Raw genomic sequence first — 13,053 nt, 5'->3', positions numbered from 1 at the left:
CTTGGTTTCTTTCTTCAACTGGCCAGATTCCATTATAGGTTCCAGAGTTATGGCCCCTGATAGGGCCAGAATTAGCTATTTTGACCTTGTCTGCACAATAGCAGCTTCATTTATGATTTGAATTTAATCAAACTTGCACAAAACTTACGTCACCATAAGGTCTTGGTTCCTTTCTTGAACCAGATTCCAGAGTTATGGCCCCTGAAAGGGCCAAAATTAGCTATTTTGACCTTGTCTGCACAATAGCAGCTTCATTTATGATTTGTCTGTATGTCTGTTGGTTAGCAATTTCCCTTCCGCTCTGATTTCAAAGAAACCTGACACAAATGTTCACCTCATCGAAACAATGTGCAGAGCGCATGTTTCGGATGGCTCACTTCAAGGTCAAGGTCACACTTAGGGGTCGGGTCAAAGGTCATATGACTTTGTTTCGTGTGTATATTGCTCTGCATTTGTGTCGATTGCAGTTCTCTTGTTTTTATTTGGCAGATCCTTTTGTTCACTTACAATAATTTTTTTTAATTACTTCCCTTTTATGTTATAAATAGCTTATTTAAGAAACTTTTTTATTATTGGCCGTAGGGAAAAACCGAGACCACTTTCCTGTGGTACAACATGGATGGTACCTCCAATTTTTAGGTGTATTTTGACATATCTGTACCTTGTAAGAATTTTTTTTAATTTTGGTTAAATTCTTCCCTTTGTTGTTCCTGTCCTTTGGACTTAGATTTTTTTCTGAGGACTTAGATTTATTTTTAATTTCTTCCCTTTGTTGTTCCTGTCCTTTGGGCTTCGTCAGTCAGAATGTTGCTCCTAACCTCCTCTGATGTAATCCTTCAGGCATGAAACTACTGGCCTGATTTGAAAATAATTTTATTTGAAGTAACTTTAAGACAATTTCAACTGTATTTTCTCATAATTCTTTTGATTGATCTTGATTATGATTTTTTGACCTTCTTGTCCTTAAGTGCAATGATAACAGGTGAGCGATACATTTTGGCCCTCTTGTTAAGATTAACTTCCCTTAGTTGTTACTAAAAATAACTTGTAACTTTTTTATAATTGATCGTAGGGAAAAACCAAGACCAGTTTTCTGTGGTACAACATAGATGTTACTTTCAAATTTTAGGTGTATTTTAAGGTAAGGTCAGTTTTAATGTGGATTTAGAAAAACAAAAGAATACAGTAATTACTAATCAACCACAAAATTAAAATTCCATAAAAATTTGCAAATACAGGTGCTAGTGTAAAGAAATTTGCAGTGACAGGCATATATTATGACATCCTGGCTCTCTTGTTTTTATTAACATATTGTTCAGCATTTGCAGACGAGCATTGGCACCCATAGGCAGTGCTCTTATTACCTCAAGGCATATAAAAAAGCATGCATTATTTCTGCAGTTGGATTTGAGGAGAACCTTACTTTTTTAGCGATGCATGATTTGAAAAGAAAGTATGTAAGATTAAATAAAGATTCCCCTGGGGAAATTGAAGTTTTTTCTGTAGTGAAATTTATCAACAAACAATTTGGTGTCCAGCCACCCCAAATTTAATTGCTGTTGACTGTCATAAATATTCATAATGATGAAGGGCTTATTAAGTTTTTAGTGAACTGGGTTTTGGGCAACTCTCTTCTTAATTTCAGCAACCAAAGTCATTAAAAATTATAGTTTTATGAAGTACTCTTTGTTATACGCAGCTTTAAAAATAGTGGAATGTTAATTTTTTTTGTGTTACTGGTTAAAGTGAAAGAGAATTATCTGAATTTATAAGGCCACACCAAATTGATAAGTTGTTCATCGGATTTTTTTCTGAAAAATTTGAGGCGGCGAGCGAAAAAATAATTTAAATATTTTTTTTGGTTTTTGAGAAAATCAGGAGCGAGCGAAGAGCGAAGAAATATATTTGTCTTCATTTGGCTCTCGACTGACTAATAAAAACCTTAAAATAGAATGTATAGCCCTTTTAAATTAAAAAGTAAGTCCCCAGGGATTGAGAAAATCTAACCCGCAGACGCACAACAACGCGAACTCGTGAAAAAAGGTAATAACATTGTCATACAGTACACTGTAATCAAATATCGAATCGAATATTTACTGCTATGAAAATGTAGCATTCTTAGCTGACTTTACAAAGTTTTTGATACATCAAATATCTATGTGAGTGTTGCTAGATCTATTAAAGCTTCTGATTTGAAACTTAGAACAGTTATTTACTGTCAAAGTCTACACCAGGAGAAACAATACTCTTAAGTCTGAATCTAGACAGAGTTATGCTCCTTTTTAACATAGAATATTTTCATTTAAGTTTTATATAATGACCAATAGCTCTGTACTTTAACATCTTCTGACTATTATGCCCCTTTTACTGGCAAAGCTCTGATTTAGAAAAGTCGAGTATGATGTCTTATGTACAGCTCTTTTTTCTAACTTTAAACTTTCATAACATATTAAATTTGTTGAAACAAAGTCTCAATTAAAGTCTGAAATGGAGATTAACGTGCATTAACATTAGTCTACTAAATGACTGGAAAATTTGAAAATCAAAACTGTCCTGAAAAGTTGAAAACAACTCGTAATGTAAATTCCTTACCCCACCAACTTTCGTATGCTGATCATTTGGACAGGAAAAAAAACAGAAAACAGATAAGTGACATGTATCAATAAGTATTTACCCTTACCAGAATAATGTAGATTGATGTTATCAAACAAATTAGTATGTTTTTCTTCATCCAGTTTCAATCAAATAAATCGATTTTTTGTAGTATGTAATTTGGTAAACATTTGAAGAAAATGGCGTAACTGCATAAAGGGGAAATAACTTTAATACAACTAATATAAGTATTATGATTTATTATAGACGATGTGTGCGTAGTATGTATTTATTTTGATTAAAATCCATTTGAGAACAATCTGGGACTGGAAGTATAAGCATTTATACACTTTTACGTCCGTAAAAAGTAGCGCACCAAAAAATTTTGGATTGATTTTCTTCAATGGGGCGAGCGCAAGCCAAAAACAAAAAAAAATATTTTTTTTGTGTTTCTGAAAATATACGAGCGGCAGATCCGATGAACAACTTTTTAATTTGGTGAGGCCTAAAAGAAATTAAATACACAAACCTTCATAGGGTAGTGTCCATTGATCTACTTGCTTTTATTTCAACATACCTTGTTTACATACATGATCTGGATCTAAGCCAGAATTAGATAATAAGTTATTGATTTTCATACAGCAACGCTTGTTATCAGATCTTTTAATGTACATAATATATCATGCACGTGATATATTATACATATATTGTATTGTTAATGTATTTTGTGCAGTCAACTGAATTCTTTAAGTATTTATGACCCTTTAGTTGTGACCCTTTATTTAGTCAAAAATTTGCATCTAAATGGCATGAAAATTTATGTTGAATGTATTTCTAACTGAACTAGGATTATGAAATATTATAGGGATATTATTTAGCATATGAAGTGGTGCACCGTGGGTTTTGTTTGAGATTTCATTTAGTCAGACCTGCCCCTGACTTAGTAAAAAATATGTATAAAGGGCACTGCATCAATGCTTTGAATCACCTTTGGCTTTTTAATGATGAACACTAATTGTATTCAAGAAAAATTTAATATTTCTAATATAATGATTGCATTTATATATTAATATAAATTGGCTTGATATTACCTCAGAAAACATCAGATATGTGCTTTAAAATATGATTTATTCGCTGTTACCTTAGGCCACATTTAAAAAAGTCCTTGTTTGATGTCTCCCTACCCTACTTTTTATACGCCCGTTTGAAAAACTGGACGTATTATGGGAACGCCCCTGGCGGGCGGATGGGCGGGCGGCGTCCACAGACTTTGTCCCGAGCATATCTTCTACATGCATGGAGGGATTTTGATGAAACTTGGCACAGTTGTTCACCATCATGAGACGGAGTGTCATGCGCAAGAACCAGGTCCCTAGGTCTAAGGTCAAGGTCAAACTTAGAGGTCAAAAGTCAAATTCAAGAATGACTTTGTCCGGAGCATATCTTCTTCATACATGGAGGGATTTTGATGAAAATCAGCACAATTGTTCATCATCATGAGACGGAGTGTCATGCACAAGAACCAGGTCCCTAGGTCTAAGGCCAAGGTCACACTTAGAGGTCAAAGGATACAAGAATGAAAACTTTTTCCGGAGCATTTCTTCTTCATGCATAGAGGGATTTTGATATAACTTGGCACAAATGTTCACCACTACGAGGCGGAGTGTCATGCGTGAGAACCAGGTCTCTAGGTCTAAGGTCAAGGTCACACTTAGAGGTCAAAGGATACAAGAATGAAAACCTTGTCCCGAGCATTTCTTCTTCATGCAAAGAGGGATTTTGATATAACTTTGCACAAATGTTCACCACTACAAGTCGGAGTGTCATGCGCAAAAACCAGGTCCCTAGGTCTAAGGTCAAGGTCACACTTAGAGGCCAAAGGTCAGATACAAGAATGACTTTGTCCGAAGCATTTCTTCTTCATGCATGGAGGGATTTTGATGTAACTTGGCACAATTATACACCATCATGAGACGAAGTGTCATGCGCAGTTCCCGTCTTTAGAATTACTTCCCTTTGTTGTTACTATAAATAGCATATATTGTAACTTTTTCATTACTAGTCGTAGGGAAAAATCGAGACCACTTTTCTGTAGTACAACATGCATGCTTCATCCAATTTTGAGGTGTATTTTGACCAATCTTTACCTGGTTAAGATTTTTGTGAGGACTTGCAATTTTTTTTTTTTTTTTTTTTTTTTTTTTTTTTTTTCTCTCTCTTTAAAGATTAACTTCCCTTAGTTGTTACTATAAATAACTTACATTGTAACTTTTTTATAATTGACCGTAGGGAAAAATCAAGACTACTTTTCTGCGGTACAACATTGATGTTACTTTCCAATTTTGGGTGTATTTTAAGGTATCTCTACCTAGTAAGGATTTTTTTTGTGGACTTAGAAAAATAAAAGAATTACAATAATTTCTAAGAAAAACATTGTAAACAACTACAAAATTAAAATTCCATTTGCAAATACAGGTGCTAGTGTAAAGAAATTTGCTGTGACGGGCGTATATTGTGATATTCTGGCACTCTTGTTAGTGTTATATTTCTTATTCTAACTCTAAGATGTTACTTTTAAAGGGTCTGTGTATGCTCATAATGATGATCTAGCTAACAATGTTGATTGTTTGAAATACAAATTGCACATAAATGATGTACAGTGTCAAACAGTTACAGAAATATATTCTTATTTTCATTTAATTGACTTGGAAATTACATTGTGTATTCTGTTGTAAGAAAGTGAAGAATCTTCTTACTTTACAATATTTCCAACTAAATTTAAAATGGCCTTCTGCATATAATTTGCGCTGAATACTGCCTACCAAAAAGGGGGGTTTAAGCCTCATACATGCATATATGAGTATACTATTTGTCTTAAAGAATATCATAATTTGTGAATAATGTTGATTTTAAAGTGCTATCTCTTATCAATGATCAATCTTCGCATTTGCCTAAATGCTATAAGATGAATAGAAGGGCATTTTTCAGAAGAACTCTGTCCTTCGTGTGACACTTCCTCCCCCTGTGAGGTAGGCAGTTCTATTTTCTTTCTTTTTTTTTTTTTTTTTTTTTCTTTTTTTTTTGGTGGGGGGGGATTCTGTAAAAATAAGACAAATCTGTATGTTGTATAAAAGGATGAAATTAAATAATGAAATTTAAACTTTACTTTTTATTTTGCTTACTTGAAATACAGTCAATTTTGTGTTAAGAGACCACCCAAGGGACAGGCAAAAAGTGGTCTCTTAAGACAATGGTCTCTTAGGACAAAGTACGGAAATTGGGCATAATATATTGGACTTAAGTTTTCATGTGGTTTTCACGTGGTGTATGAAAGAGAAACATTGGATAAGGATGCAGATAAAATACATGTTATTCATATCAATTTAATAGTTTGAAATTAACTTCATTTTATGCAAGTGTTTCAGAATAAAGATTAACATATGATAACATATGCATGAAATATTTACATACATCAATAGAACTTTAAAGTGTAATAAAGTTAGTGTTTTGCTTCGATAAAATCAGTTGAATTTCACACAATGTTATTACGTTTCAAGAACGAAGCAAGCCATCCCGTCGATGCCTTAAAGTTAATATTCCCAAGATCACTCGCAAACTTAAAGAGCTTGAGTGCACAAGATAGGCCCAGAAACGGGCATTCTCCTAGCAGTCACGTCCTTAAACCACTTATATACCAAATTGTTTACATCATCATGAACAGTTACTCTCCTTGCACGTTTACGATCACCTGAAACATTGTTTTCAATATCCTTCAACACTTCTGCTTTCCGTTTCAGAATGTTTTGGATCTGGGTTTTTCCTACGCCCATTTCTTCAGCCAATTTACGTGCACTTTTGTTCTTATTCCAACACATAAGCTCTACCATCCAACGTTAACACTTTCCGTTCAGACATATTCAAGATCAAGCAATTACACATAGGATAGCTTAAAATACATGTATAACATGATATGCGATTTTCCTTATTTATCAAGGTCAAGTTATTATTGGAAAAAATGGGCAGATCTTAAAAACAACGACGAATTTGATTGGTCATATCGGTCTCTTGCTAATAATTATGCAGTGATTGCGGGATCCCATCAGATGTTACTTACATTTCTCACCTTTTGCAATTGAGAATTAAGTGTCAACACGTTCTTATAATCGGCGGCAGTGTTTGATGTAAAGATGATTTAATATGAACATAGTTAAATTATAGCGGTCGCTTAACCAAAGGTCAGTCAATTTTGCTGAAAATCAGCGGTCGCTGGTCGCGTTAGAAAAAAGTCGTTTAGCACAAATATTTTAATAGTAAAATTGTTTGGGGGGAATTCAAAGTGGTCGTTAAAGACAAATGGTCGTTGAGGACACATGGTCGCATCCGCAATATTGACTGTCATATCGCCAAATTAAAAAAAAAAATTGACTAGCATTGTTCAATAAAAACTTTTGGGGTGCAGCATTTTAAGTGGGTAGGTAGGGAGACAGCAGACAAACATGTTTTTAATTTTGGCCTTACATTCTCCACTTGCATATATTAGGAAACCGGTTAGGAAAAAAATATTCCTCTGTTTTACTGGCCTCCAATTTCCAAAGATACTTTAAAATAAATGTACTTACTTTTCAGCATTTAAGCAATGTTGTTTTTAGCTCACCTGAGCACAAAGTGCTCAAAGGTGAGCTTTTGTGATCACCCTGTGTCAGTCGTCCGGACGTCAGTCCGTCGTCCGTCATCAACAATTTGACTGTTAAACACTCTAGAGGTCACAATTTTGGCACAATCTTAATGAAACTTGGTCAGAGTGTTACCATCAATAAAATCTTGGACAAGTTTGATATTGGGTCATCTGGGGCCAAAAACTAGGTCACAAGGTCAAATCAAAGGAAAAGCTTATTAACACTCTTAGAGATCACAATTTTTGGCCCAATCTTAATGAAACTTGGTCAGAATGTTACCCTCAATAAAATCTTGGACGAGGTTGATATTGGGTCATCTGGGGTCAAAAACTAGGTCACCAGATCAAATCAAAGGAAAAGCTTGTTAACACTGTAGAGGCCACATTTATGAATGTATCGATCTTCATGAATCTTGGTCAGAATGTTAATTTTGATGGTCGCAAGGTCCATTTTGAATCTGAGTTTTGTAGGACCAAAAACTAGGTCACCAGGTCAAATCAAAGGAAAAGCTAGTTACTACTGTTTGCATATCAAATTGCCCCTTCAACGTTTTTCAAATCGCTAGAGTTGCATGTTTATGTCACAAAAACTGTGAAGCTGAAGCTATTTTTGGAATACTCCTGACAGGTTAACCCCGCCTCATCCACAATAAATTATTCATTCACCTTGTCGCGAAACTTTTTAGCTCACCTGAGCCAAAGGCTCATGGTGAGCTATTGTGACCGCTCAATGTCCGTCGTGCGTTGTCCGTCCGTCAACATTTCCTAAAAAAATCTTCTTCTTGAAAACCACTGAGCCCCCTTCCAAAATTGTTCAAAGAATTGAATTACATGCTGAACTCTGGTTGCCATGGCAACCGAAAGGAAAAACTTTAAAAATCTTCTTGTCCAAAACCACAGGGCCTAGGGCTTTGTTATCTGGTGTGTAGCATTGTCTACCAAAATTGCAAAATGCAGCCTGCATTCCTAACTAATATTCTGCAGAAAAGTTTTAATAGAATAATTAAACCTGTTTGAACATTAGTGCAAATGTCATATATTTTTTTAATTACGCTGCATTTTTGTATCTTCGCCATTGTCCGTAAACATAGTATGTAACACATTCGGAGTAGATCGCCAGTTTGTCTGGTTGCGCTAATTATGAGTGTCACCACAGCATTTTACTGCTTTGAAAACCAAGTGTGAATTTGAAATTGAAAACAAACAATTATCACCATTCTGCATTGTATATATGTACAAATTTACAGTATACAGATTAACACTGATTTAAAAGAATGTAGATTTTATGTCATGTTTATTTGTGTGCCTGGTCGATTTCATTACGAATACCAGTCAGCCGCCAGCCATTTAATATGGTAGAGTTTTTCACACTCTGATGGGCAGTAATAAGCCAGTTTGTGTGAATAGGTTTCATTCTTGAAAGTTTTAAGTCAACTGCGATGTCTTTCACATCAATCCCAGTTTGAATTTGTCCCTCAACTTCATTTTCATACCAGCATTGAAAACTTTCTTTGACAGACCGTTTGAATTCATAGTTACCCGCAACATCTAGTGGTTATTTATATATTGCATTTTATTGAAAAATGACTAAATGCGTATGCAAACGTTATAATATAATAAGTAATATATTTTTAAAGATGAAACGTGTATATATAGTCCCGAGCAGAACTGCTTGATACAACGGTCATGTTCGGGCCATTCCGTATTCCATCGGAAATTAGTGTTTCAGATACGCCAATTGGCTATTTTAGTGCTGCTGATAATGCGCTAATACAAGTACGCGATAATAAGTCGAAATTATTCAATTTAAGGCATTTAATTTGCGCTAAAATCTAACCGCGCTAATATTAGTACATTTACAGTAGTCAGAATGATTACCTTGATGAATTTCAGGTAAAGTTCCAATATGGGTCATCTGTGGTCAAAACAAGGTCACTTGATCGAATCAAAGAAATAAAATGTGTATGTGATAGAGACTGTATTTATTAATTAATCTTCATGAAATTTTGTCAGAATGATACCCTTGATGAAATCAAGGTCAAGTTTGATTATGGGTCATCTAGGGTCAAAAACTAGGTTGCTAGGACAAATCAAAGAAAAACGTTTTGTATGCGATAGAGGCTGTATTTTTAGCTCACCTGAGCACAAAATGCTCAGGGTGAGCTTTTATGATCCCCCTGTGTCCGTCGTCAGTCGTCTGTCATCCGTCCGTCCGTCGTCGTCAACAATTTGACTGTTAACACTCTAGAGGTCACAATTTTGGCCTAATCTTAATGAAACTCGATCAGAATGTTACCCTTATAAAAATTTTGGATGAGTTTGATATTGGGTCATCTGGGGTCAAAAACTAGGTCACCAGGTCAAATCAAAGGAAAAGCTTGTAGACACTCTAGAGGTCACAATTTTGGCCCAATCTTAATGAAACTTTGTCAGAATGTTACCCTTAATAAAATCTTGGATGAGTTCGATATTGGGTCATCTGGGGTCAAAAACTAGGTCACTGGGTCAAATCAAAGGAAAAGCTTGTTAACACTTTAGAGGTCACAATGTTGGCACAGTCTTAATGAAACTTGGTCAGAATGTTACCCTTAATAAAATCTTGGATGAGTTTGATATTGGGTCATCTGGGGTCAGAAACTAGGTCAACGAGTCAAATCAAAGGAAAAGCTTGTTAATACTTTAGAGGTCACAATTTTGGTCCAATCTTAATGAAACTTGGTCAGAATGTTACCCTTAATAAAGTCTTGGATGAGATTGATATTGGGTCATCTGGGGTCAAAAACTAGGTCACCAGGTCAAATCAAAGGAAAAGCTTGTTAACACTGTAGAGTCCACATTTGTGAATGTATCTTCATGAAACTTTGTCAGAATGTTACTCATGATGATCTCAAAGTCCAGTTTGAATCTGGATCATGTAGGGTCAAAAACTAGGTCACCAGGTCAAATCGAGGGAAAAGCTAGTTAACACTAGAGGCCACATTTATGATCATATCTTAATGAAACTTGGTCAGACTGTTTACCTTGATGATCTGTAGGTCATGTTTAAATCTAGGTCAGGTGGGGTCAAAAACTACATCACTGGGTCAAATCAAAGGAAAAGCTTGTTAACACTCTAGAGGCCACATTTATGACTGTATCTTCATGAAACTTAGTCAGAATGTTAATCTTGACGATCTTTAGGTCAAGTTTGAATCTGGGTCATGTGGGGTCAAAAACTAGGTCACCGGGTCAAATCAAAGGAAAAGCTTAACACTCTAGAGGCCACATTTATGACTGTATCTTCATGTAACTTAGTCAGAATGTTAATCTTGATGATCTTTAAGTCAAGTTCGAATCTGAGTTATATGGGGTCAAAAACTAGGTCACCAGGTCAAATCAAAGGAAAAGTTAGTTAACACTTTAGAGGCCATATTTATAATCATATCTTAATGAAACTATCTTGATGATCTTTAGGTCAATAGGTCAGGTGAGCAATACAGGGCCTTCATGGCCCGCTTGTTTCAATTAAGGTTCATAAAATTTAGTCAGAAATTACCTTTATGAAATCTATGGTGTGTTTCTCAGATGAGCACCTAGGGCCATCTTGGCCCTCTTTTTAGCTCACTTGAGCACAAAGTGCTCAAGGTGAGCTTTTATGATCAACCTATGTCCTTTGTCTGTCGTCGGTGTCGTCAACAGTTTGACTGTTAACACTCTAGAGGTCACAATTTTGGCCCAATCTTAATGAAACTTGGTCAGAATGTTACCCTCAATAAAATCTTAGACGAGTTTGATATCAGGTTATCTGGGGTCAAAACCTAGGTCACCAGGTCAAATCAAAGGAAAAGCTTGTTAACACTCTAGAGGTCACATATTTGGCCCAATCTTAATGAAACTTGGTCAGAATGTTACCCTTAACAAAATCTTGGATGAGTTCGGTATTGGGTCATCTGGGGTCAAAAACTAGGTCACCAGGTCAAATCAAAGGAAAGGCTTGTTAATCCCCCGCCACAAGTGGTGGGGGGTTATAGGAATGGTCTCCGTCCTTCCATCCTTCCGTCTGTCCGTAACACTTTCATGTCCGCGCCATATCTCCTAAACCCCTTGAAGGATTTTCATGAAACTTGGGTCAAATGATCACCTCATCAAGACGATGTGCAGAACCGTAAGTCAGCCATGCCGGCTCAAGGTCAAGGTCACAACTCAAGGTCAAAGGTTTGAGCCTTCCATTTTGTGTCGGCTCTATATCTCCTAAACCCCTTGAAGGAATTTTATAAAACTTGGGTCAAATGATCACCTTATCAAGATGATGTGCAGAACCCATGAGTCAGCCTTGCCGGCTCAAGGTCAAGGTCAGAAGTCAAGGTCAAAGGTTTGAGCCTTCCATTTTGTGTCCGCTCTATATCTCCTAAACCCCTTGAAGGATTTTCATCAAACTTGGGTCAAATGATCACCTCATCAAGGCAATGTGCAGAACCCATGAGTTAGCCATGCCGGCTCAAGGTCAAGGTCACAACTCAAGGTCAAAGGTTTGAACCTTCCATTTTGTGTCTGCTCTATATCTCCTAAACCCCTTGAATGAATTTTTTAAACTTGGGTCAAATGATAACCTCATCAAGACGTTGTGCAGAATCCATGAGTCAGCCATGCCAGCTTAAGGTCAAGGTCACAACTCAAGGTCAAAGGTTTGAGCCTTCCATTTTGTGTCTGCTCTATATCTCCTAAACCCCTTGAAGGATTTTCATCAAACTTGGGTCAAATGATCACCTGATCAAGGCGATATGCAAAACTCATGAGTCAGCCATGCCGGCTCAAGGTCAAGGTCACAACTCAAGGTCAAAGGTTTTAGTCTTCCATTTCGTGTCTGCTCTATATCTCCTAAACCCATTTCAAGGAATTTTATAAAACTTAGGTCAAATGATCACCTTATCAAATTGATGTGCAGAAGTTACGCGTCAGCCATGCTGGCTCAAGGTCAAGGTCACAGCTGAGGGTCAAAGGTTTGAGCCTTCCATTTTGTGTCCACTCTGTATCTCCTAAACCCCTTGAAGGATCTTCATCAAACTTGGGTCAAATGATCATCTCATCAAGAGCTCATGAGTCAACCATGTCAACTCAAGGTCAAGGTCACAACTCAAGGTCAAAGGTTTGAGCTCTGTATCTCCTAAACCTCTTGAAGGATTTTCATCAAACTTGGGTCAAATGATCATCTCATCAAGAGCTCATGAGTCAACCATGTCAACTCAAGGTCAAGGTCACAACTCAAGGTCAAAGGTTTGAGCTCTGTATCTCCTAAACCCCTTGAAGGATTTTCATGAAACTTGGGTCAAATGATCATCTTATCAAGAGCTCATGAGTCAACCATGTCATCTCAAGGTCAAGGTCACAACTCAAGGTCAAAGGTTTGAGCTCTGTATCTCCTAAACCCCTTGAAGGATTTTCATCAAACTTGGGTCAAATGATCACCTCATCAAGACGTTGTGCAGAATTCATGAGTCAGCCATATCAGTTCAAGGTCAAGGTCACAGCTAAAGGTCAATTGTTTACCCTTTCACTATCCATAACAGTGGCAGGGGATTTAGCTGTCTTTTAGACTGCCTTGTTAACACTCTAGAGGTCACAGTTTGGGCCCAATCGTAATAAAACTTGGTCAGAATGTTACCGTCAATAAAGTCTTGGACGAATTTGATATTGGGTCATCCGGGATCAAAAACTAGGTCACCAGGTCAAATCAAAGGAAAAACTTGTTAACATTGTAGAGGCCACATTTATGACTGTCTCTTCATGAAACTTGGTCAGCATGTTAA

The sequence above is a fragment of the Mercenaria mercenaria genome, chromosome 8 (genome assembly GCF_021730395.1).
Source record: "Mercenaria mercenaria strain notata chromosome 8, MADL_Memer_1, whole genome shotgun sequence".
Lineage (NCBI taxonomy): Eukaryota > Metazoa > Mollusca > Bivalvia > Venerida > Veneridae > Mercenaria > Mercenaria mercenaria.
Note: the sequence above shows the minus strand (reverse complement) of the source record.